The sequence below is a fragment of the Canis lupus genome, chromosome 38 (assembly GCF_003254725.2).
Source record: "Canis lupus dingo isolate Sandy chromosome 38, ASM325472v2, whole genome shotgun sequence".
NCBI lineage: Eukaryota > Metazoa > Chordata > Mammalia > Carnivora > Canidae > Canis > Canis lupus.
In genome coordinates this window covers 6,247,308-6,270,456 of record NC_064280.1, presented here as the reverse complement: position 1 = coordinate 6,270,456, position 23,149 = coordinate 6,247,308, and the positions used below count along the sequence as shown (strand labels likewise).

The 23,149-nt window shown below is 38.2% G+C and overlaps 1 protein-coding gene across 7 annotated transcripts in view; it reads left to right on the top strand.

Moving 5' to 3' along the window:
- CDC73 (cell division cycle 73) overlaps nucleotides 1–23,149 on the top strand; it is a 253,926-nt gene that overhangs the window by 157,285 nt on the left and 73,492 nt on the right. For 6 of the 7 annotated variants that reach the window (XR_007409217.1, XR_007409215.1, XR_007409213.1 and 3 more), the window contains exons 18-20: nucleotides 3,077–3,229; nucleotides 3,784–3,954; nucleotides 20,241–20,376. The exons of the other annotated variant lie outside the window; for it this stretch is intronic. The gene's annotated coding sequence lies outside the window, so the exon portion shown is untranslated. The remainder of the gene's footprint in view (nucleotides 1–3,076; nucleotides 3,230–3,783; nucleotides 3,955–20,240; nucleotides 20,377–23,149) is intronic. 7 annotated transcript variants of the gene reach the window in all.

Below are 23,149 nucleotides of genomic sequence, written 5' to 3'. Positions count from 1 at the left end.
TCTGAGAATTAAAAACTCCAGTCTTAGGAAGGCCCATATTTTTGTAAATTTTATTTCCAGGAGCCTGACCAGGTTCTTTCAGTGAAGATTGGAGAAAAATCCCATTCTGCTTCAGAGGGAAGGGGAAAGTAATCATTTTGAAATATGTATTATTTTCTTCTTAATAAATCTTGCTGTCAAGAGAGACTCTTTTACTGGAGCCTAACATACTGGTGGGGATGCAAAATAGTACATCCACTTTGGAAAAGAGTTTGGTGGTTTCTTAAGAAACAACATACCCTTATCAGCGATCCAGCAATCATGCTTCTTGTTATTTACCCAGAGAAGTCGACAGCATTTTCACATGAAAATCTGCACATGGATGTTTATAGCAATTTATTCATAATCACTTAAACTTGAAAGCAATCTTCACTTATTTCTTCTCTAAAACACTTTTTTTCTTTATGGAGATTTGAGTTTCTGACCTACATCCTTTACTTTTTCTCTGAAGAATTTCTTTTTTTTTTTTAAAAGGTTTTATTTATTTATTCATGAGAGACACACAGTGAAAGAGGCAGAGACATAGCCAGAGGGAGAAGCAGGCTCCCAATAGGGAGCCTGATACAGGACTTGATTCCAGGACCCCAGGATCACTCACTTGAGCCAAAGGTAGATGCTTAACCACTGAGCCACCCAGGCGTCCCTCTCTGAAGAATTTCTTTTACCGTTTCTTTCAGGGCATGTCTATTGGCAACAAGTTCAGTTTTTGTTATTCGGATATAGCCTCATTATCATTCACTTTTTTTTCCCCCTTGCTAACATCCATTGCAATACTTGGTTAACAGAACTTTTTTCTCTAAAGATGAAAACATTTTTTTTACAATGAAAATTTTTAATTTTTAAGATTTTAGTTTCCTCATAACTTTTAAATATGCAATGCAGTATTATTAACCATAGTTGCTATACTATACATTTTACCTCCATTACTTACTTGTTTTATAACTGGAAGTTTGTACCTATTGATCACTTTCACCCATGTTATGCACCCCTCACCTCCCACCTCAGCAAAGCATGAGTCTGTTCTCTATATCTATGAACTTGTTTTTTTAAATTCACATATAAGTATGATCATATGGTATTTGTCTTTCTCGTCTGACTTCTTTCACTTAACATAATACCTTCAAGCTCTGTCCATGTTGTTGCAAATCACAAGATTTCTTTTTTTTTTTTAATGGCTAAATAATACACCATTGTATGTATCTCTGCTATTATAAATAATGCTGCGATGAACATGGGAGTGCAGAAATCTTTTTGAGTTAGTGTTTTTGTTTTCTTTGGAAAGTGGAATTGCTGGATCATATTGAAGTTCTATTTTTAATTTTTTAAGGAACCTCCACACTGATTTCCATCATGGCTACACCAGTTTATATTCCCACCAACACAGCACAAAAGTTCTCTTCTCCATATCCTCACCAACACTTGTTATTTCTTGTCTTTTTTGATGATAGCCATTCTAACTATTGTGAGGTGATATCTCATTGTGGTTTTGATTTATATTATCATTGACTTTTTGCTGATAAAATTCTACTTTGGTGGTATTTTTCTTTTATCACTTTATTTTATTCTATTCATTTCTTGTTCACATGATTTCTAAGGAGAAATCTGATGTAATTCCTATTTGTATACCTCCATAGATATGGAGTTTTATTTTACTGGCTTCTTTCAAGATTTTGTCTTTGCTTTGATTTTCTGCAGTTTGAATATTATATGCATACATGTAGAGTTTTTGTCATTTATCCTGCTTACTATTTTCTAAACTTCCCGAATCTGTGGTTTAGTGTCTGTCATTAATTTTGGAAAAATACCAGCCATTACTACTTTAAATATTTCTTCTAATCCATTTTCTTTTTCTTTTCCTTATGGGGTTCCCATTACACATATGTTGTAACTTTTGTAATTATCCCACACAATTTTAATATTCTAGTCTTAAAAAATTTTTTTCCTTATCTTTGTGTTTCAGTTCTACTGGAACTGAATACAAAGTTTCTATTAGGGCAGCCTGGGTGGCTCAGTGGTTTGGCGCTGCCTTCGGCCCAGGGCCTGATACTGGAGACCCAGGATCGAGTCCCGCGTCGGGCTCCCTGCATGGAGCCTGTTTCTCCCTCTGCCTGTGTCTCTGCCTCTCTCTCTGTGTCTCTCATGAGTGAATAAATAAAATCTTAAAAAAAAAAAGTTTCTATTAAAGGAAGTTTCTATAGACATATCTTCAAGTTTACTTATTCTTCCCTTGGAAATGTCCAGTTTCTCACGAGCCCATTAAAGACATTCTTCATTTCCAGTGCAGTGTTTGTGACTGCTAGCATTTGCTTTGGATTCTTTCTTAAAGTTTCTATCTCTAGGCTACATCCCCATCTGTTCTTGCATCTTGTTTACTTTTTTTCCATTTGAGCCTTAACATATCAGTCACTGGAAGTGACATTGTGGATTATTCTAAAATCTGTGCCATATTCAAATCTTGTTCTGATGCTTGCTTTGTCTCTTCAGACTGTTTATTTTTTCTAAACTTTTAATGTGTTTTGTAATTTTTTGATGAAAGCCAGACTTGATGTGTCAGGTAACAGCAACTGAGGTAAACAAGACTTGTGCATGGAGTTTATGTTATTCTGGCTAGGAGCTGGAGTATGTTTAAGGTTTGCTATAGCTGTAGTTTCTGATAGTGTCCTATGGTTTTCCTCCCCTCTTGTCTTTGAGTTTCTCTAAGAACTCCTTCTCAGATAGCATCTGTCTTGTAGCCTGATCAGTTGAACTTCACTATTATAATACTGGAGCCCTGCTGATGTGGTGATAAGTTGGGTAGGAGGAGGAATGTTTTGTAATTTGTGATTAAATCACAATCTTTTAGTGCACCCAAATCCGTGGGCTGTGACCTTCACAGGGGTTTCTTGGCATTTTTTTCTGCCTTTAGGTAAAAGGAAAATAAGGCTCCCAGATAGGTAAGGCTTGATAAAGTAGTTTCTCTTGAACAGCAAGCCTTTGCTATGTAGAATGTTCTGGATGGTTATTTTCCCCCTGCCCCTCCCTAAAATTTTCCCCTCAGATTATCACCGTGAGAACCTGTGGAGCTCCTGGGAGTAAAACCCACAAAACTCTGGGCTAATCCACACTAATCCACACTCTGCCTCCAGCAATTGGCCAAAATTACCAATTAAGTGTTCCTGTCAGTTTGTGGCTCCAGTGGCTTTTGCTCCAGGTAAGCTGATGTTGATTGTTATTCTCTACATTTGCCCGTCTCTTCAGGTTTCAGGATGATCATTTCCCTGTGTTCTCATTGTGGAAATGATGGATTTAAGAGAAGTCATCGATCTGCGGTTTGGTTAGCTTTTTTCTAGTTGTAAAGACAGAAGTGATGGTCTCCAAACTCTACATGTTGGAGCTGAGATTGTAATTCCTTTATTGCATTTTAAAATGCACCACGCAAGACTTGTTTTTCTCCCTCATAGAACTAATTTAGTTAAAGTGTACAGTAATGGGAATTATTAAAAGATCCAATGAGAAAGTGATCTTGAGGAATTGTTGCTATTTGTTGAATAGAGTTTACTTAAAAATAAAGCTGGAATTCTTTATTTTCATGAAAAATATTTTTTGGCCTTAACTATATAGCTGTATTTTTTAATAAAATAGTGTCAATGAAGATAAAAATGTCAATACAGACAGCTGATAATATATCTCCTTGGTATTCTTTGTAAATTACCAAGGAGATATGCATATATGTATAATATAGTGTTCTATTTTTTTTTTAATCAGTTGACCTGAGTTTTGAAGTTCATTTGCCTGGCACTGATTTAAGTACTGTGGATAAACCTGCCCTCAAGTACATTACAATCTAATTGGGAAGCTAAACTGAATATGAAACAATGAGCCACTAAATGCAACAAACTGAACTGAAGAAATGATAAGATCTGTGACTGATTAGAGGTAGGAGTTGAATATTCAAACATGGTTCCAATTTGAAGAGGTATGGGATTCTGTGAGATGTATTTTATTTGTACCATTGCCCCATGGCAGCTCAAAATAATCAGATTTGCAGGTAATGTGCAGTTGGCACGCACTTATCATAGTGAAATATTAGTGAAGAGCTGCTCTCCTGAGTCCCCATCCCCTACAAATCCTGCCCATTCTCACGCCTCCCCCAGGGTCTCCTGGACTTCGACGTGACCAGGCAACTAAAGGGTTAATGGCTGGTACAACAGGAAGACTCTAGGACTCTGCTCTGGCACCCAAGGCCTTTTGGTTGATTTTGGTTGATTATTGTTAAATATTTTGAATAGATTTTGAATTTTGTATATATATATATATATATATATATATAACACTTATCTAGAATATGGCAATATATTCATACAAAAAAAGAAATATTGTGTTTATCATAGGGATGCCAAAGAAACTCAATCAGGCGGTTTGAAATTTCCAGTGCCATAGCATAGACAAAGTCTTAAGCAACAGTGACTGCTAAATTCTCCTTGGAAAGGCAGGTCACAGAACTTGCTTTGTATTAAGATCTTAGAATGACCAGAGGTGTGATGATAAAAGGATAATATAAAATCATCTCCCTCAGATGATGTATAGTTGAATCTTGTTTATCAGTAAGAAGTTGTACAATGCTGAAGTCTAGAGAATTTGTTCCAAAGTGTAGGAAAAAAATCCTATTGGATTTTATTTTTCTTGTATTGTGTAAATCAGGGGTCAGTCTATACACCAAATCAGCCTGCTGCCTGTTTTTGTACGTTAAGTTTTACTGACACACAGCCCCACCCATTTATTTGCATATTATCTGTAACTGCTCTTGAGCTGTATAGCAGCAGTTGTGTATTTGCAACAGAGACCATATGGCCTGCAAAGCAAAAGCTATTACTGTCTGGTCCTTTACAGAAAAAGTTTGGAAACCCCTGGTTTGAATGATGAAAACAAACTTTTTTTTTTTTATTTTTTTTTTGAAAACAAACTTTTTAAGGCATCAGACCAAGCACATACCTTCCCCAAGCAACCTTAAATAAACAAGTCTTTTCAATTTTTTAAAACATTATTTTTGTGAAAACAATTACCAAAGATTTAGTTGTCTATGTTTTGCATTTTTCTCTTATCAAGAAAAGTTTCTATGTATTGCTTTTTAAATTTTTTTTTCTTTTTTTTTTTCCTTTTTCTATCTTTGCTACTTGAAAATTCTTCTCCTAGACTAGTTAAATAAAATGCAGGAGGAATTCAATGTCATGTCCCCAGTTCCTTTTAAATTTCCACTGACAATAAAAAGCATTTTGTGTTATGACATTTCTCGTAAGAGCTAAGTGTTGGAATAGAAGATAAAATATCAGAAGACATCTAATAACCAGCTTTATCTAGCAGAATCCTGAAGTATTCTGAGTTCAAGAGGTGAATGGATATTCTAGATAATGGAGCAACATTTTAGAGATTTTATTTTTTTCTTCTTCATTCTAAAATAAGTACTTACTTTATGAGTTTTGAGTTTAAGTAATCCTATAAGATTCCCTTGAAAGAAATATTTTATTTTTAAAGCTAGAAGCTTTCAGTCAATTATACATTAATTTTATTGTTGTCATTTAATACAATGCCTGGTGATTTAAAATTAAGAATATTAATACAACTATATCCTAGGAAATAATTGAGTTGTAATACAACAACCTTTTCAAAAAATTAAATTTCCTATCAAATGAGGGTCAGTTGGAACACCAAATGCTTAAGTACCCTTGATTAATATTAAGGATCTTTATGAATATATTTGCATTCATATGTATTAGGAAAACACTATGTGGAATTAGTTTTGATTTGAAATAAAGATTTGAGGAAGAACACTTATCTGTTTCCACTTTAACCTCATATTGCAACAAATGATAAGTTTTCAATCAAATGAGAAACTCAGATTATTAGAACTATGTGATAAAATTTAAATCCACTGATTATTTTGCATATCTACTAAATCTAATTTCATTACAATTTCCTTGTATTTTTATACATTATTATAAACATACATCAGATATTTGTTCAATTATCTTATGCAGGGATTTCTGGATATTAAAGAAACAAAAAAACACGATTTCTGCCATCATGGAGTTTATAGTCTTAAGAAAAAGATTAAAAAATACATTAAAAAATCATTTATTCATTTAACAAATCTTTAATCTGTACTTACTGTATGAGTAGCATTGACTATGAGCTAGGCCTGTGGGATGCAACAATGTACAGTGTAATCTTGCTTTCATAAAGCATAAAATAGAAAAAGCTGGGTGAAAAAGGCCCTAAGAGAAGTAGCAAAACATATTAAGAGAGATTAGAGAAAAATGAATTTGAGTTGTTTAGAATAAGAGTTGAAGTAGAAAAATTTCATGGCAGAAGACCAATGAATTGCACCCAACAGGATGGTGGAATTCAACACACAGCACTAAAAGAGCATTCTGGGAATTGAGAGGAGAATAGATCAGGCTGCAGAACTGAGAAAGCTGGATGTGGTATGTTTAAAGAATAGCAATTATACTAATCACTTTGACAACCATTTTCCAGTTTCTAATAAAGTTAAACAAATATCTCCTTCATCACCCAACAATTCTACTTCTAGGTATTTACCCAAGAAAAATGAATGCATATGTTCACAGAAAGATCCACAAGAATATTCATGTTAGCTTTATTAATAAGAGCTCAAATTCTCATCAAAAGGAGAATAGAGAATGTTATATATGTATAATAAAAATAAATGGGCTGCTGATACATGCAGCATGAACATGTGGACTGTTTATGGATGAATCTCATTAACATGTTAACTAAATAAGTCAGACAAAAGAGTACACACTGAATTATTTTATTCAAATTGAAGTTCTAGCACAGACAAATCTATGATGATAGAAATTAGAGTCGTTTTTGCCTCAAGGTATGGGAGTAAATTGGGAGGGGGGCATGAGAGAGCTTCCTAGGGTGATAGAATTGTTCTAGATCTTTATCTGGATGATGGTTATAGAAGTGTACACATTCATCAAAATTCATGGAACATTTGTGCATTTCACTGCATGTAAATTTTATCTCAATAAAATACTGCCAGTATAAAAACAGAAGACCAGCCAGTGGTCCATTTGACTAGAGTATTGAACACATGGCAACCTGCTGATTTTCATATAATAACAAAATTTTAATAAAGAGCATGAAAATAGTTGTTTATTCCAACTGGTCTTGTTTAATACAAAGTAAAGTAAGAGGCAAGAGCATCTACTGAAAGGACCAGAAACTGAGGGTTTAAGGAGTGAGAAAAGTTAGGAAATGCTGAATATGGAAGGGAATTATGACAAACTGATAAGATCACCTGGTTTATTTCTTGTGGAGTTTTAATGTCATTCCTGACAGTCTAAACAAACTGGGTAGACTAATACACTCAGTTGATTAGATCATGGAGAAAATGAGCCCCATCTCTCCAAAGACTAAAGAAAAACGAATTGAGCAGATTAACAAATAAATCATGGGCTGTTTGACACCAACCTCTCCTGTCCACTCTTAATGTTCTATTTAAATATAAATTAAGTTTCATTGCATTTGGTGTCTTTTCAATTATGGTGTGGAGTGTGTCTTCTATTTATTGTATTTCACTCTTTGTTTTATTTTTCAACTGGTTTCAAAGAAAAGACTGGAGCAGAAATGACTCTATTCCTCCATTTTTAATCAGAAGTCTCCAGAAGTACTTTTTTATATTAGCATTTTCTCAGTGCAGGGTGCAGAAGCATGTAGGAGATATTTGTGATGTCAATTCATTCTTAGCTCTTCTTATAAAAGATCTTCCTGGTAAGTTCTTTAAAATTCAGACTTTGGAGCTGTGCAGTCTGTGTGGCCTTCAGAAAGATCTCTTGGTTTCAACTTCCTTATATGTAAAATGGATATATATCCAATAGTTACGTGGAGGATTGTTTTGAAAACTAGAAATGAGGTATGGAAGGTGGCTCCCAGAGTATCTGGAACAATGATAGGAACACGGAAAAAGTCAATGATAATTATTATTTGGTGAGTTTATTGAGGTCTTTTTACAACCGTAAAGCTTGACTATTATGCCTACACTCTACAGTCCTTCAATTTGACTGGGCTTTAAAGATAACCAGAAAATTTATTTATATTTTATTATTTTATTTTATAAACAGTACTAAATACATTGTCCTCTTTTTTGACCAGAGCAAGTTATATAATCTAAATCAAGGGTCGGCAAGTTTTTTCTGTAAAGGGCCACATAGCAAATACTTTTGGCTTTGATTATCATATAATCTCTGTCGCATCTGCTCATCTCTGCCACTGTAGTGAGAAAGCAGCCATAGACAGTACACAAGGGGGTGGCCACATTCAATGGAATTTCATTTACCAAAGCAGAAGACAGGCCAGATTTGGGCTACAAGTTGTATTTTGGTGTTTTGGGTGCTAGTAGATTCAGTATTATGTGACATTTGTTACATTTTTGCCATTTACCTGCATAATAATGGTTACTTCCAATGGTTTTATGTTATAGATGAAGTTGCATTTATTTTTGGGTGGTATTTCAAACATGGAATTTTTTTAGTGGTCCTGTATATGTTCTATATGTTTCCCCCCCAGTTTTATGGAGATGCAGTTGACATAATTATAAGATATTTAAATTATACAAGTATACATGGAATTTTTAACATATTGAAGATGTTTACAAGACCTCTCTTACAGATAATTGACCTAAGTAACTCAAAGGAATAATTTACGGAAAAAATTCAGTCATGACATAATAGAGGTTAGCTCCTACTATCCTAATCTAAAAACCAATGGTTTATAAATCATATCTACAGAAAACAGTTGTGGATCTGTGTGAAATATTTTTTAAAATTTTAACATACATAGGCCTTTAGGATTTTTCTCTCTTTAAAGACTAATAAAGGAAGTTACTTTTTAAAGTGGACTTTGGATTCCTCAATGTAGTTGGGTTAACCTGAGTCCTGAGAACAGAGGAAAACTGGTGCCAGGAGAGACCACACACAGAGCCCCCTGAACAGTCCTGGCATCTCTGTGCTTGGACTTGAGTAATTCTAGCAGGAATTCAGCAGGGTGGGATGCCTGGGTGGCTCAGCGGTTGAATGTCTGCCTTTGGTCCAGGGCGTGATCCTCAGTACTGGGATCAAGTCTCATATCGGGCTCCCTGCGGGGAGCCTGCTTCTCCCTCTGCCTGTGTCTCTGCCTCCCTCTCTCTCTGTGTCTCTCATGCATAAATAAATAAAATATTTTTTTAAAAAAGGAATTCATCAGGGAAGGCATACAGAACATGTACCATATCATAGGATAGGCAGTCACCAGGAGATACGTTTAGATGATGAGGGAGAAAACTGACACATAGATACATAAATTCTTAAATTTGTTCCCCTGTTCCCAGCTGTGATTCTATTATTAGTTTATCCCTCAGATAGTGATGCTTGCAATATTGCTTCTACAGAAATGGCCTTGTGTGTTTTCTTTTCATCACAGGAAAATGGGAATAAACCAAGGAGATCTATCTTTGGGTTGGACTGTGCAGACTGTAGGTTTTTACAGAATCTGCAACTTGTTACGCTACCTTAGAAGAGATTGCCCAAGACAGTGGTATGAAACTGTAATACAAGAATAGAGGAAGCCCTGGGTTCCTCATGTTTCTTTAGTTCAAGTGTCATTTGTATGCTTTAACATAGATTTTTACCCTTTGAATAGATATGTTTTTGACATTATCATAGTGACTAGTACAGTGCTGTCCACACAATAGATTCTCCCTAAATACTTATGAACTCCTCAGCCTTCTAATTTATAGAGTTACACTGTTAATATTTATAGTTGGCCTATGTGGCCTCATGCTTACTCAGATTACTATCACTGTTAGATTTTTAGCAGGTCAGGCAGAGATCAAAACTACTGTACATAAAATGGTCCCTTATTTTTGTGTTCAAACATATCTGTGTCAACAACCATTACAGTCTATTGCAGATGTAACATAACAACCACAAGAACAGTTTGAGTTTGTGTTAAGCTTTCAGGAACACTGTAGTTTATTTCTATGTCTAATAAGATGACAGTGCCATCACTCAAAATGCAAAGCATCAATGAGGAGAATTTTCATCACTTAATTCTGACAGACAAGAAAATGTGGCTAGTGATTTATAATTGATGGGAATTGAGACAGTGCCTTGTCATCCTTGAGTTAGTGGAGTAAGGGAGAGCAGGAACAGGCACGCATTTCCTAAATTGAGTCAGTTCTTTCAAATAATATTTGCATACCTTTTTATGTGCTAGAACAATACTAGTTTCAGACAAAATAGAAAACCAAGGCCCTGGTCCTCATGGAGCCCACAATCTTATAGGTGAGACAGTGGATATTTGGGTTATAGGAATCCTGGAATAAGTGACGTTTAAGCTAGAATACAGATTTAAAATTTCAGAAAGAGATCTGAAGACATTGTCAGAAACTCAGAAAGAGAGCATAAATCAAGAACATTAGGCCTTAGGTATGTACATGCTGAAGGTTTCCTATGTGCCAGGCACTTTGCTGAGTGTTTTATATTCGTTAGCTCATTTAGTGTTTAAAACAGTGCTCTGCAGTATGCCTGATTATTCATATTTTGTGGATGGGAAAAAACTGTGAGAGGCTGAGTAATTTGCCCAAGTAACAGCCAATAAGCAGAGAAGCCAGGACTAGAGGTGAATTTGTCTGTTTCCAGCTGTGGTCAGGAGCAGTGTATAGACAGGGAGGCACCTAAAGAAATAAATCCTCCATCTCAGACACAGTCTTGCTGAGCTCAGAATTTTAAGAGGGCGTGTATAAAACTAGAAGGGGTAAGAAATTAAGGACCATACCTAGAAGAGGCATAAACCTTAAAGGGTATCCTGATCTGAAAATCCTCTAGGAAAGCCTAATAAATAGAATAACTTGAAGTTTATGGAAAAGATTAGAATGTTCAGGTACCATTAGAATGTCATTTCCCTGGAAAGTAGGCTCAATGAGGACAAGGATTTTTGTCACTTTTAATCAGTGCTGTATCCATCTTGAATGGGGCCTGGCTTGCAGCAGGCATGTGGAGTTGGTACTACACTCAGCTTCAACACGGTCCCCAGAATCAATGAATTCTTTCCTAATAGCCTATGGACCAAATGGAGAAATGTAATTTGACAATTAAAATGATGGGATTAGATTAATGCATTCATATAAAAAATGGATGAAGTTCTCTAGCTTTGTCCCATAGGAAACTCTTAGCCCTGTAATGAATGGTCAACTTTTTCACAAATAAAGAAATACAAAAATTCCCGGCAGCCTCTTCCTTGCACTGGAATTTATAGTGTATAGAAAGAACATAGCTTGATATGAGAGGTGAAGGGTTTTGAAAATCCATCCACTCTCTGGCTGCTTGTAAAGAATCATTTGCTGTAATGCGATAAAATATAGAAGGCTTACTTATACAATCCGTGGGTGACACACATCCTGGAGAGACAGATGAGCCTGATATTATATTAAATGAATGAGGAACCAAAAGGATCACAATAGCCAAGCCAGATCAGTTTGAAACCAACAAAGATTTTTGAGAATAGATGGGGAACATGTATTTTGACAATATTATGTGAAATATCTTTGGGATTTAGTTGACTATAAACTGCTTAAAAGCCTATTATTAAAGGAACTGGCTGTTCAAATTAATATAATCTTTTTTTTTTAATTAATAGAAAGCAAGAGATAGATCAATGCAGGTAACAGACTCATTATACTAGATGCCAGAGGGATTACATTCATGGTATTATGTCCCTGTCAAGGTGTTCTGCTTGAAAGGGACATTTATACACCAAGAGGACATAAATCCTAGCCTGTATGGGTGTTTACTCTAGCCATAGGTTAGGCCTTTGTCATATCTTGCCTCGATTATGCCAGTCTTATTCCTTTGTCCTGTCTTAAGTTTTGCTTTCTTCAATCCATTAAAAAAAAAAACAAAAACAAAAGCCCAAACTTCATTTTGTAGAGTGGTTTTAGGTTCACAGCAAAACTGAGCAGAAAGTGGAGAGATTTCCCATATACTCCCTGTCCCCACACATGCACACCCTCCCCCACTATTAATATCCCCACCAGAGTGGTACATTTATTACAATTGATGAACCAACATTGGCACATCTTATCATCCAGAGCCATGTTAGGGTTCATTCTTGGTGTTGTACATTATGATTTTTGACAAATGGATAATGACAATGTATCCACCAATATAGTATCATGCAGAAAGTTTATCATACTAAAAATCCTCTGTGCTCCATCTATTCATCTCTCCCTCCCTCTAACTGCTGGCAATCACTAATCTTTTTTACTGTCTCTCCATAATTTTGCCTTTTCCAGAGCCAATCCATTTTTCACACTGTGGCCAGAATGTTCTTTCTTTGAGGATAACCTTCTCATTCACTCTCCTGGCTCTCCATTGTTTTCAGAGTCAGGTATAAACACTATGTGCTGATGTGGCAGTGAACTAGGTATTCAGCTTCTCTCTTTTTTTGAAGATTGTTCTGTGTGTGTGTGTGTGTGTGTGTGTGTGGACTGATCAATAAATTATGAAACTAACAAATAATAAAATTAGGTCATGTAGCAGTATGTATCACAAAGATGATGGGATAGAGAGCGTTTACAACATGGGAAACATCTCTGAGGTGGCAAGATTTGGGCTGAAAGTGAATAATGGGGAGTTAGTCATGAAAAGATCTTGGAGATGAGCCTTCCGGGCACAGAAAACAGCCAAGTGCAAAGGTCCTGGGGAGGCACCAATCTGGGCCGTATTCTGGAGAGTGATCAGTAAGGGTGGTGGTTTGATAAGAATTTTAAATACCATCTATGTTAGAGGGAAAAGGAACTAGTATTTATCAAGGCTTTTTATCTATATTATTCCTTTTAATTTTGAAGATATTGAAAATTATCCCTTCTTACCAGATGAGAAGAAAAGAAAGTCCTAGAAGGTTAAATAACTTGCCCATATTTTCCCAGCCAGAAGTAGTAGAATTGGAATCTGAACCGTTATGTCTGATTTTAAACACACTTCCCACTTTAGGTAATTTTCTTGATAAAAGATTTCAGGATGTTTATCTCTACTGAAGAGCTTATCCATGAATGTCCTTTATTCATTTTTATTTGCATAGTAGTTATCTCTTTTCATAAGTGTGATATCATTCTGCATAAGAAAGTAAACTATGAGGAGTCAGGAACCATTTCAATCTTACATTCCCCACTGTACTTAGTCATGTTTAAATATAAACCCACCAGGACTGAGTTTCAGTGATAAATAAAGGAGTTAATGTGCCTCTCAGCAGAACTTCCCTTATGATAAAGGAACAATTTAGGACTTGAGAGATAATGGCTCATTATATGTAATCCTGGAGTTTATATTCTAGTTTTCCTTGTTGATGATGCCAAGAAGTCTAGCAGTATATGTCAAACAGAACAGAGCATTTACATTTGAAAGAGATTTCTAGGTTCCTTAAGGAAAATGACCCCATTTACATTTTTTAAATAAAAAAAAATTCATAGGAAATACTGAGTTATGGTGGTTTAACTGTAAGATAGACAGACATGGTGGTCTGTCAAGATCTCTCAGTGGAAAAGCGCACAAAAGAGGATATGGTGAAGACTATCTCACCTCATAAACATCTGATATTGCAATTGTATCTTGGCTAGGAAAAAGTAAAAATCAAGATTGAACCTCCCCGCTTGAAATTGCCCATGTTTCTCTTTTCTCAAGAAAATCCTCTACAGAGCTCCCTCATTTGGCAATAATAATTAATATTGCAGTTCAGATACTGTGGCTAGAAAACGCACTTGGCTCTTGTCTGAGAGCTCCATGTCTTCATTTCTTTAAATAAAGAATACAACATCTCTTTCTGGTGGGCAGGAATAATTTAGAGTTGTTCTGTATTATGTTTAATTAAGGATGATGAGTCTCTGCCTGAGTGGAGGTAGCCTGGCTTCCTGCAGAAGGTGGCAAGGTGGACTGTGCACTGATGAGGCCAGCTTTCTGCATTGAAAATTTGGGAACTACCTTGCAGATATTCTAAGAACATACAATTAAAGGAGCCACAGTAAAAGTACTGTAGGAAAAAGAGTAATAAGGATTTAAAAAGTAGTGAAGACAATAGGAAGTCTACAAGGCAAAAGAGCAAGACAGGAAATAGCTCAGGCCACTTCGTGGGGGGTGGGGGTCGGGTGTAGCAGGAAGGGGGAGGGTAATATATGTGAGCCCGGTGCAAGGAAGACAATCCAGGGGTCAGATAGCTAGGGAAATGGGTTAGAATCCACATAGGAATCCCAAGAACGAAGCCAAGAGCAATGGAGAGGAGAGCTGAGGGATAGACTGAAGTCCTGTCAACAGGTAGGAAGTAGTGGAAGAACAGGTCAGAGCAGCCTCCATCGTGGAATCGCAGGGGGTGCAATCAGAATAAAATAGGAGTGGGGTGTGTGACCAATTTGTGATTTCTCATCTCTGAACTTGTTTTGTTCTCACTAACGGATCTAGCAACAGAAGCAAAAAATTTCAACTTCTATGTAAAACTGTGGTTTCAAAGGACCAAGTCTCAAAAAACAAATGGAAGCTTGGCTGTTTCCAAATAGGTCACCCCGTGTATGGTCAGTTTAGCTGTAGCTTATAACCTATCCTGAATTTTCTGCATTGTTTTGTTCCTCCCCGCCCCCCCGCCCCCCCCAGTCTTTAGCAAGGCCTTTTGCATTTTGTCAGATGGTGTATTGTCAGGCTGCAAAGTGCAGCAGAGAACAGACTGACTTTTGATTTGAGTGCTGGAGCTTTTGTTACTTAAAGTAAAGTACCGAGGCATTATTAGTTAGTCAGATTGATAGACTGACTGAATGTTCCAAGAATTGGGAGAAGGGCTGAGGTGGGAAGTGGTTCATGCTTTGGAGCTGATTGCTCTCAAATAGTTATTTCTTTTCTAGAGGGTTTTTTTTCCCCCCTCTGTGGTAATAACCACAAAACATGCAATCTGTTGGTATCTCATTTCATTACATTGCAGATTTTAAGTGCTCCTGTGCTCTCATATATAAATCACTTATGTTTTTGTATGACATTTACTGTTTTCAAATTCAACATAAGTTGCCGCCTGACAACATAATTGACAAGCCTACATTATCCTGGCAAACGACTGCAATAGATACTGGCATACTCTGCTCTGCCATCCTCATGCCTGCGTATTGCCAATCACTCAGCTGCTTTGACAAGGGAGGCTCCACAAACAACAACAGTAATCACCATTGTTCATATCCAGAAACAAACTTAGGGAGATTCTCGTGTTTGTTCTTGAATAGGCCAAATGCCAGTCTGATGAAAGTAACTTGGCATCTTATTTAATAAGGGGAAAATGATTGTGTGGGACAGATGGGGTTTTATTTCAGCAAGAATGGGTTTCATGCTGTTTTGTAGCTTTGGATTCATATATTTTGTGGTGTCCAGGTGTGCTTTCCTTCTTGTTTTTCTACGTTTCCTTACACGTGGCACCACACACAGAAGTGTGCCTCCCTCCATCCTCCCCCTCCAGAGCTGGGTTCTCCACCGCCATGATGGCTTAAGGGTCATTCATTGTGCAGGAGGGGCCGGGATGGAAGGGCAATAGAGAAATAGTTTATCTTCCAAAGAATACAATCTTAGGTTTATAGATTTTCTAAACGTTCTCTTCTTCCCCAGCTGAAGTAGGGCAACAAAATGTTCTTTCAATAAGCGGCTCTAGAGTTGCTCTTAAAGAGGTGCTTGTTATGTTAAGGATAATACCAAAGTGGCTACTCTAGAGGAGGAAGGTAAAGTCTTAGGGTTATTATCTGGGAAGTGTGTAACAATGAGATAGTGGACAATGAGATGGCTCTGCCCAAAGGAGTAAGAGGAATTTGAGGAAGGGGAGGAGGTCAGAGGAGAGCAGGAGGGAGATCACAACATGATGGACTTTTCTCAGGAAGGAGGCCTGAGAGAAAACTGGGGGAAAGGCAGTTAAAACACCCCCAAAATAGGGGCAGCCTCAGTGGCCCAGAGGTTTAGCGCCACCTTCAGCCAGCGGTGTGATCTTGGAGACCTGGGATCAAGCCCACGTCAGGCTCCCTGCATGGAGCTTCTCCCTCTGCCTGTGTGTCTCTGCCTCTCTCTCTCTCTCTGTGTGTGTCTGTCATGAATAAATAAAATCTTAAAAACCCCAAAAATAAAATGTACTATTTGACTTTAAATTGTTGGCAACGGTGTGATCTAAACTCTTTCCTTTACTTGAAATTTTTATTAAAATCTGCTCCATATGCAACCTTCTGCTGTGGCATTTGGGGAAGTGAGCTGGGAGGTGGTGTCCAACACGAGGTGATGTAGTGTGCAGAAAGGACGCCTTGTACCGCATGGCAAAATGTTCCAAAAATGGAATGAGTGGCAGGGACACAGAAAGTTTGAGCCAGGTGTGACTGCAAGAGAAATAAGCATCTCCTCAGAGAGCCTGCAGGGCCACTGGCTTTCCTGAAGCAAGAGAAATGGTTATTCCGGTTGATTCATTTGAACTCAAAGTCAAGGTGGTCTTGATTGACATCTACGCTTTTCGGTGATACTCCCTGACCCATCGTCATCTATTGTTGTTCAGTTCACATAATAATCCAATTGCTATTTAATCTTCATTATGGTTCAAAGGCATGTGGGGTACAGGATACATCAGGGGCATGAGAGTTGCTAGCAGGGAGGCAGGGGTGAGTATAAATCTGGGTGTGCCTGGTAAACTGGGCCTGGCAAATTCCGTTTATATGAAGGTCTGAGTGGTCTCCTCATAGAAAAGACTCAGGCAAAATGAATCCAGCCACAGATCCTCAGAGTTGAGGTGAGAGGGGTATTTCAGGGTGCAGTCACACATCGTCCTTGCTGGGAAAAGAGAGACACTTGTGAGTAAATACATACCTTCTGAAAAGTATTGGGGAGCAATGCCAGCATGCTCGGGTAAGTCAGAAGAGAATGTGGCATTCAAGGCAGAGAAAGATAGTCTTACTGCCTTCACCTGAGAACCCCACCTGTGAGGCCCTGTGAGGCCCTCCAGGCATTGCCTTTCACACACGTAATGTTCTTGTGTCCCTCTTCCTGTTTCTCCCTGACCAGCCTGAGCACCTGTAAGGTAGAGCTTACAGCTCATACAAAGCTTTGCTAAATGCCAGAAGGCCTAGTATCCTTTCTAGGCTGACCCTCCTGCGACAGCCACCAGTAAAATTTTCCCTCTTCTCCTCCATGTTCTCAGGAGTCTCACTGGTGGAATGGGGGCACGTGGCTAAAGAGTTCAGCACTGTCTTTGAGGGATGTAGTACCCTATGCCTCTTGTGGGCTGCAGGTCCTCCCTTTTCCAAGACCCAGGCATTGTTATTTTCCTATTGTACCCACATCTATTGCCGGAGTCTACACTGAGTCCTTCTCTTGTTGGTCCTGCCAGGACAGCAAGTTTCCCCAATTTAAGCCCTCTGTGACTTAAGTGGAAGCTATTTACTCTGTGTCACTTGGTTCCCTGGGATCTGCCCGCCTATCATCCCTCTGATGAGTCTTTCTTTTGGTTTGGGGCTCTGGACAACCAACTTTATTTTTATACTTCCTGGGTGCTCCTACTCTTCCCAACCCCTCTTTCTTGTTCTCCCTCGAATGTCCTTTTTATCTTGCTCTCAATCTTAGCATGATTCTAGTAGGATGAATTCTATTTTAATCAATAAGCACTTTGAGTCTTGGTTGCCTATTCTAGGTGGACGCATTCTATGTTTTACTGAGCTTCACCCTGGAACCCCTTAACAAAACTAAAGTTAAGTTTTAGTTCTCCAAAATCTTAATCTTCTTGCTCTTCTGCATTCCGAAACAACTGATCTGAAGTTTCCATTTCTCCATGAGGGAGGTGCAGTAAAATGCTTGACCTCAGAGAACCCCACCTGTTTTCCTCAAGGACAATAATTCATTAAAGCTCAATAGATGTTTGTTGACAAAGTAATTAAAATCAAGCTAGTGGAAGAATGATTAATGACATAAAAATATTCATTATATATTGTTAGATTAAAATAAAGCAGCTTACAAAGGTAGATGCAGAGTAAGAGCTAAATTTTGTTTTAATGGTTTACACATACACAAAGAGAAAACAAGACTATACAAATACAATACCAAAATTTTAACAGTGGCTCCCTGATTGAGGGAATTATGACCAATTTTTATTTTCTTCTTTCAACTAATATATTGTTTAGAGTTCCCATATGGAAGTACTATTTTTATAAAAGGAAGTAAAGCTTTATATAAGCAGTAACATTTGAACATGCCTAAAACCCCACATATATATTGTTTCTCATCTTGCTTTATCTCTCCCTGCTTAATTCACAGTCACTTCTTGGAGAAAGGCAGTTCTTATGATGTTAGAATTCAGACATACCACGGTAAAGGGGCATTGGCCATTTCTCAAATGACTTGTGCAGTGACCTACATTAGTAGGGTTGAGGGAGTGAAATAAAGGGCTTGATGGGGTTTTAGAGGATTGGAACCCAATCTAGGGAGTAGTAAATGGACCTAAAAGGGAGATAAATTTGCAGAAACCACCAGACTTATTTTTTTTCTGTTGAAATGGCACTCATTTTAAGCACTTAACACAGATTAATTAAGCATGCACTGAGTACTAGGAACTATTCTGGTGTCTGGTCCCTCCCTGTTCTTCTGAAACCTGTATTTCAGCAGAAGAGACAGGGTGTGCAAGTACATACTAATAAGTGCTATGCAAAAAGAGAGGGGTGTTCTCTGCGCTAGGGAGGGAGGAAGAACCTCAGTTAGCAGGTGAAATTTGAGTAGTGGCCCAAATGCTATTAAAGAATAAGGCATGTGAGGATCTCAGGAAAGACTGTTTTAGGAAGAAGGAACATTGCAAGTGCAGAGGTCCAGAGGCATGAATGAGTTTGGCGTGTTAGAGGGAAGAAAGTGGAGAGGTTGGTGTGAGAAGGGCCATGGACCAGATGGAAGAATGGTAGGAGGGCCTGACAGGTGGTGCCGGGGAGTTTGAATTTTTTTTCCCTAAATGTGATGGGTAGCAATGCATTGGCTTTCCGTAAGGGAGTGACAAACTGACTCACACCTAAGGAAAGAAAGGTTTGCCTGACTGCCATGATTACTATCCTATTTTTCCTCTGACTTGCCAAAACTCTCTAGACTTAGGGAAAAGGAAAGAGCCAAAGAAAACCTCTACCATTCTTTGAAAATTCCTCCCAAACTCAGCTACTGGGAAATTTAAACTTTTAATCAGTCCTGTTGAGGGGTTTTCTTACACCGAGATAAGGTGGTTTGCGGTGAGAGCTAGACTCTGCTTAAGCAACTTCAGAGGTGAAATCTTTTTCTCCTCCCTGAGTGGTATGTGACAGTGTATACATAAGTGCCTCCTAGGACAATCTGTGGCTCCCCCCCGCCCCCGAACATAGTTCAAGACTTGGTATATAACAATTTCATTTTAAGTAGAAAAACAGACCTACTAAAAATTTTTGTTTATTTTTAAATACAAATGGGAGGGCAGTTATTATTTAAAAACTATACTACAGACCTGGGTAGTAAAACCTTCTCTATTTTCACAAATTCATTAGTAGGGTTCAGGCTCCTCAGAGAGGAGGTACACAGATTTAAAGAGAACTGCATTCTAGGAACTATATTGCTGCTATCTTTACTTTAGAATCCTTCAATTAGAAAACATTTTAGTTTTCCAATTTAGTTTTCCAATTAGTTTGAGAAATAAAATATTTGCCTAAATTTTTCAATTTGTTTTCCTTATGAATTAAAGCAAGTGCTCGTAATTGAGCTGTTAGCATCTTGTATTATCTAGTTACCTGAACAAACTCGTCTCGCAATACCTTTACCCTGGTGTCTACTCCTCAGACATTAAGGAAAAAGGGTCAAAATATGTATAAAAGAGGCTAGCTTAAGCAGGCGATGCTGCAAATTTGGGGTTGCTCTTTTTTGCATAAAGAATAAAATGAATCTTGGGAATATATTCCATTGTCCTTAGAGGTTTACTAAATACTAATTTAAAGGTCTGTGGGCATCTTTAGGAAATTGAGTCTGGCTGTAAAACTTCCCATTTCCATTTTGCTGTGTGTGGTTTAGAACAAAAGAAGCTGACTCTTCTCGTTTCTTCATTTATCAGGTTTTAATCCCTTAGATCAGGATTGGCAAGTAGATTTCATTTCATGTGTCAACCCTCATCCACAGGTTGTCGTTGCTGCAAGTGATGTATCGGGAAAGACTCTGCGTCTTTGTCCCTGATCCATGGGAGAGAGTACAGTGCTGTGTGGATAACATCCCCATGGGCCGAGGAGTCAAGTGGGAAGCACCGTGCCATGCATCTGTGAGCCCTGATTTCAATCTTACTGAAAATTGTGTACTCAGGTTGGGTGCGACTGTGAGTAGATTGTGTTATTAAGACCATAGCTTGCATTTTAGAAACTAGCCATGGCAATGTGTGTAGTCTGAGGAGCATGGCAGTGACAAATCGAAACCCTTTATTCTGATCTTAAACTGAAGCAGTGATCGTGGGCATTCTCAGTCCTGCTTTTCAAACAAAAGTTTCTGACATTTGCTGTAGGCTTTGCAAGGTGCTGTGCTATGCAGAATAATGCCCAACCCTGCCTTCCTTCCTCTTTCCCGCCGGATGTCCACCTCCTAACTCCTGGAACCTATGGATTACCTAGGTTATATGGTGACGGGAAGTTAAGGTTGATAATCAGTTGATCTTGAGATGAGATTATCCTGCATTATCTGGATGGGCTCACTAGAATCACAGGGTCCTCATAAGAGGAAGAGGGAGGCAGAAGACGTAACAAGAGAGAAAGCAGCATGAGAATGACTTGGGCTCTCTTGCTGGTTTTGAAAATGGAGGAATGGGCCATGAGCAAAGAATGTGGATGGCCTCTAAAAGCTAAAAAGGCAAGGAAATGGTCTCCCCCAGAGTATCCAGAAGGAACAGCCCCGAAGACATCATCAGTGAAGCAGTGAGAGACCCATAGCAGATTTTCAACTGTAAGGTAACACATACATTTCTCACCTCTAGACTTGTGGTAATTTGTTACAATGGCAAAAGGAATGAATACAGGTACCCTTTTACAGATTAGGGAAATTACTTTCAAGTCTTAGTTCATTAATTTAAAACATGGATTGTTAGTGACTTTTGTTGGAAGTATTTTTTTCTGCATGTATTTTATATCTTCTAGTCTAATATGAAAGACATGTCCTGGTGCTATCAGCTGGATCTTTGTGTTTCCATGAGCTGCTCAAGCATTCAAAGCTTGACCTTGGTGTTCTCTTGGTCTATTTCAAAATTTCACAGAATATCAAAATTAGAGTTGTTCTGTGACCATGATGGATCGAGGCACAAAAAAGCCCACTCTAATTCTGTCTGAACAAAAAACAGGAACATCCAAACCACAAGAAAAGCCATAGAGCCTTCTATCTTGGCTAAGTGAGTGACCACAGCCTTTTCTTTTCTTTTTCTTTTTTTTCTTTTCTTTGCTTCTCCCACCCTCCTTTTTCTTTCTTTCTTTCTTTCTTTCTTTCTTTCTTTCTTTCTTTCTTTCTTTCTTTCTTTCTTTCTTTCTTTTTTTTTATTTTTTTAAATACCAGTTACATCTTTAGCCTCAGGATAGTCTTCCCTCATACTACATAAAATTTAAGGTATAGACTCATAGGATTACCACTGCTTGTTGACAGAATCCAATCTAAAACATAGCCAAGGGCAGCCTGGGTGACTCAGTGGTTTAGCGTCGCCTTCAGCCCAGGGCATGATCGGGGATCCAGGATCCAGTCCCAGGTCGGGCTCCCTGCATGGAGTCTGCTTCTCCCTCTGTCTGTGTCTGTGCCTCTCTCTCTCTCTCTCTCTCATGAATAAATAAATGAAATCTTAAAAAAAAAAAAAAAAAAAAAAAACCATAGCCAAGCTTCCTTAACTCTTTTCAAAATCATCTGATATAAACTTGAGACCTGTAGGTCTTTTCTGATACCTTCTTACTGAGATGCTCATCAATTTTCCATTGGTGGTTTTATTTATTGCTAAAATGAGTAATAAACCCAGTCTGTCCAACTGAATGTGTGTTCTGGTAGTCTTTAGCTGGAGGGCATTGACAAAGTTTAAGTTTTTTATTACATAGATATTTGATCATTTTTAAAAAATTGAGATGCATTTCAGGGGCACCTCAGTGGTTAAGCATCTGCCTTTGGCTCAAGTCATGATTGCAGAGTCCTGGGATTGAGCCCAGCATCAGGCTCCTGCTCTGTGGAGAGCCTGCTTCTCCCTCTCCCTCTGCTTGCCACTCTGCCTGCTTGTGCTCTCTCTTTGTCAAATAAATAAATTGTGTAGGCCGAGAAAAATCAAGGCCATCCCACCTAAAGTTTAGCATTAGCACAAGTACAGCCATCTTAGATCCCTGTGAATAAGAGCTGAACTTTACGGGAAAAACTGCAGAATGTCCTCAATGTCCTCGGCAGGGAATTCCATATCAGAAAGACAACAGAGCCCACACCTGTGGTAGAAAGTCCCATCTTAGAATGAGAACAGGGCTCAATGCCCTTGAAAGCCCCATATCAAAATGTAAACAGAACTTGAGAAATTCTTCCACCCCTTCTGAAAATCCCCTAGACCAGCCTATAAAAAACCCAGCTGTAACCCACTTCGGGGTCCAAGTCTCTGCTCTGCTGTGTCGGGTATACTTGGACCCAAGCCAACCCTTGTGTGCTTGCATGGGTGTTGGCTCCTTGGTGGTTTCTCGGATTTGCAATCTTGGGCACAACAAAATACATACATACATACATACAATCTTAAACAAAATCAAGATGCATTTCAGATAACATAAAATTCACCCTTAAAAATTGTGCAGTTTGGGGATTCACAGGTGGCTCAGCGGTTTAGCACCTGCCTTTGGCCCAGGGCGCGATCCTGGAGTCCCGGGGTTGAGTCCCACGTCGGGCTCCCGGCATGGAGCCTGCTTCTCCCTCCACCTGTGTCTCTGCCTCTCTCTCTCTCTCTCTCTCTGTCTATCATAAAAAAAAAAAAAAAAAGTAAATCTTTAAAAATAAAAAATTGTGTAATTCAGTGGATTAGTATAGTCACAATGTTGTGCAACTGTTAT